The 3,867-nt window shown below is 37.2% G+C and overlaps 1 protein-coding gene across 2 annotated transcripts in view; it reads right to left on the bottom strand.

Moving 5' to 3' along the window:
- The window catches only part of LOC117820005 (serine/threonine-protein kinase Nek5-like), a 17,564-nt gene extending 16,762 nt beyond the window's left edge, over window positions 1-802 (bottom strand). For both annotated transcript variants that reach the window (XM_034693611.1, XM_034693612.1), the window contains exon 1: window positions 667-802. The gene's annotated coding sequence lies outside the window, so the exon portion shown is untranslated. The remainder of the gene's footprint in view (window positions 1-666) is intronic.
- Window positions 803-3,867: the final 3,065 nt, after the last annotated feature.

Raw genomic sequence — 3,867 nt, 5'->3', positions numbered from 1 at the left:
ACAGCAGGAGAAAATTAAGGCAATATGGCAGGTTTATGAAGAAAATTTCCACCAGTAAAAAAATAAGTATTTAAAATAAAAAGTTAAAATCAGAATGTAAAAAGTTTATTCTGAAGAAGTATTTTTCCTATAATTAAATTGTATTTCATAATTTAACTTTTTTGTCATAATTTAGACCTACTATCTGAATATTTGTTTTATCTTCTTTTCTTACTCATAATAATGAACATTATCTTACATTTCTGATATAAATAATAATCTTAGCTTATAAATAAATTAAGTTCTGTAACGTGTTAGTTTAAAGCTGCAGCAAATTTCAGATATTTCTCGTGCATGAAGCTCATACTAAACCACTGTTTGACAACATGTGAAGATTATTTTCAAGTTAATTAATTTTCTGAATATTTTCTTCTCTGATGGGTCGATTGTTTTGGTCGTACAAAGGTTTTAAAATTTAACTTTATTGTAGAAATGTTTTTTAAGTTTTCGCTGTTTGTAAGCTTCCACTGTTTACTGAGCCTGAGTGCCCGGATGGAAGAGCCCGTTGCTATGGAGACAGATACACAGGCCACTAGCTTCCAATTAGCATGCTAACAAAAGTTCACAAGTTCTGCCATAACAAGCAGACTTCTCTCTTTAGAGCAACTTAAATCAGTCTTCTCTTACCTTTCACACAGCTTCCTTCTCTTCAGGGGTTGAACATCATGAAACTATGAAGCGGTGAAGAGTTTAAAGAGGGGGAAGCGCGTGAATACTGTTAACTCAACCGTTCGTCAAAGCACGCAGGCGCGAGGAGGAAGCGCAGGGCATGCTGGGAGTTGTAGTAGGAGCATTTTTTCAGACTTTATTGGAGTATCGATGAATACACCATGGAAACAGGTACGACCATTTGATGATGACAATCCTTGCAAGCTATCCTTGTAATAGCTTAACAATATGAAACAGAAAATTAGTAACAACTTTAAGACACTTCGTTGAATATTTATTGAGCAAAAATAAAAATATGATTTAAGTTTCTTCTTGTTATACTGAAATAACTAATCTGCTATATTGGATTTTTGATTATTTTGAAATACCTATGCTCTGAATTTAATATTTATGACTCTGATTTTGCCAAATAAAATTTAAAAAATATTTTAAAAGTCCAAAGTGGGATTTTTGAGCAAATATTGATCAAATCAGGTAACAAATTACCTGAAAATTAGCAGCTTCTTGAATAGTATTGATGTAAAGAAATAGTTCACAAAGTTATATTTGAAAGAAAAACTCTCAACTGATATTTTTGGGTCATGAAAACATATATCTGCATTTTTGTAATTTTTCTGATGAAAAGATGATCAGAGACATGCACATGTAGACGTGAGGGTCAGTGCAGTGATGACACTGTGTGTGTGTGTGTGTGTGTGTGTGTGTGTGTCTCACCTGTCGGGTCTGTAATCAGAGACAGAGACTTCACTGAGAGTGTTAAGTCCAGACCCTTATTTAAATCCTCAGAATTTATTCACACACACTGATCAGGTTTCTGTTGTCAGATTTTAGAGATCACACCCCAGAGGGATATGTCAGGCAGCCGTGTGTGTGTGTGTGTGTGTGTGTGTGTGTGCGTGCGTGTGTGTGTGTGTGTGTGTGTGTGTGTTTATTCATAGTGTTTGCTACGAACAGAGAATGATGCAAATGTATTGAGAAATATTTCCACTCTATTCTTGAAGAAGTATTCAGCTCCCGAAGAGAACTTTACACCGAGGTGCAAAAATACTAAAAATAAAAGTCCATTCAGATTTTACAGATTGAGATTGATTGTTAATAACTTCCACAGTTTTATGATATCTGCTCTGCTCTGATCAACCTCCTCTCATCCCTCAAGGTGACACTCCCACCCCCGTAACCACCTGGCCCCTTTCCCATCATGCCCCTGGGCGACGTCCCTCTGATTAGTGCTTTAATCAAGGACGAATTTCCACTGTGATCAAATAACATGGAGGCCGAGCGCCCGCTGTGACACCTGATCTGGTGTCAGTCCTCTGAGGGGACGGCTGCAGACACAAAGTCACATGATGACACAGCACCGTGACCGGGTACAAATAAACACATCACACTACACATAAGTACTGACACTGTAAACATCGCTGTAAATACACTGATATTAGCTTTAATCCTGCTTTATTAGATATACTGAAGCTCAGAGGTATTTATAGCTTCATGTGTCAACAGTATGAAGGTGTCTGCGCAACACATGAAGGTTTAAGTGTGACGGACACATTTTCCATCACACCATAAAGTTTGAACACTGCTCTCATACAGTGTGGTCATGGTTTCAGACAGGAAGTGGTCATGTGATTCAACACCAGCCACTCTCTGAACATCAAACGTTTCACAGGACCTCAAGAGATTAAAGTTAAACCACAAGAAACCGGTTTGAGCTCTGAGCTGCAGCTCTGCGATAAATGCTTTCATCAGCATAACAACCTGCATGCACCAGGTGCCAGGTCTTATTGCTTGTTTTAACGCCTTTGAGTCTTTGTTGCATGTTTTCTCCACTGGAGGTGCCCTCTGAGAGTTATGTTTTACTTTTTCTCTACCTCAAAAGCATCCTAAAGGTCATTTATCAATATTTTCTCCACTGAAAGAGACAGCTGGAGAGAGCTTCATCTACTTTTCTCGCTGTAGACTTCCTCGAGAGAAGTTTACAATATTTTCTCCACTATATGAGCACCGTGGAAACCACTTGTTACAGATTTTCTCTGCTGGAAGGATCCCTTTATTATGAATTCTCTACTTGATCATGTTTTTTGTTTGTTTTCTGTCATTTAAAACATATTATTAAATTAGGGGCATCTTGGAAAGAACCCTTAGAGCAGTAAACTACACCGAATCGCACTTTCTCCACTGAAAGGGTGCATTTTTAGGTTGCTTCTCAGTTTATTTGTGTTCTCCTATGAGATAACACCCTGAGAAGCACTTTATCACATTTTCTCCACTTGCAGGGCCCCCTGTAAGGTTTAAACTTCTCATTTCTACTGAAACAGAATCTTGAAGCTTTCTGCGCTCCCAAGAGAAACCTGAAAGTCATCATTTCAGGTTCTCGTCAATAGGCAGATATTTATTAATAATTTCTCCATCTGTTTTCTCTACCAGATTAGCTATTTACTGTAACTCTACCTCTGGAGATGCATCCCATCGGACAGGTTATTTCAGGAGCACTCTTGGGGGGCACTTCTTGGCATTTTCTCCACTAGAAAGGCGCTTATAAGGGTATAATTAAGAGTAGCTTTTCTAGTTTTCTCCATCTTTCCTCGTTGTTTTCTCTTTTGCAAAAGCATTTAAAGGCTTTCGCAACTCTCATATGACGCATCAGGGCACATGACAGTTTTCTCCAACAGAGAGCACCTTAATGGTCAATAATGCAAATTTTCTCCACTGGTTACACATCCTAGAGGAAAGTCTATCTAGCTCTCCCCATTTTATGTGCACTTAAGAAGCACTATGTTGAGTTTTCACTTCTATTAGACCTCAGTGTGTCGAACTTTGTTGTACTTACATGTCTTTGTGGCATTTGAGGGGGTGCTCTCACAAAGTGCTTCACATAGTCAGAAAAAAAACAGGCAGTTCATAAAAACACACAAGTCTAGATAAAGAAATAAAACACATTTTAAGACATAAAATTCAAGAACTCTAGAGGAATACAATTATTTTAAAATATATTTCTTAAGATGGTTAAAATAAAATAAATAAATAAAATTCAGATAAAATCAGGAAAGGCTTTAAGATGTTTCAGAAGAGATTTAAAAGAGCTCACTGACTCAGTACTTGTATTAGCGAGAGTGGTAAATGTCTAATATTCAATATAAAATCATTTATAAAGGATAA

The sequence above is a fragment of the Notolabrus celidotus genome, chromosome 10, assembly GCF_009762535.1.
Source record: "Notolabrus celidotus isolate fNotCel1 chromosome 10, fNotCel1.pri, whole genome shotgun sequence".
Taxonomy (NCBI): domain Eukaryota; kingdom Metazoa; phylum Chordata; class Actinopteri; order Labriformes; family Labridae; genus Notolabrus; species Notolabrus celidotus.
The sequence above is the reverse complement of the archived record's forward strand: the minus strand, read 5'-3'. Positions and strand labels throughout refer to the sequence as shown.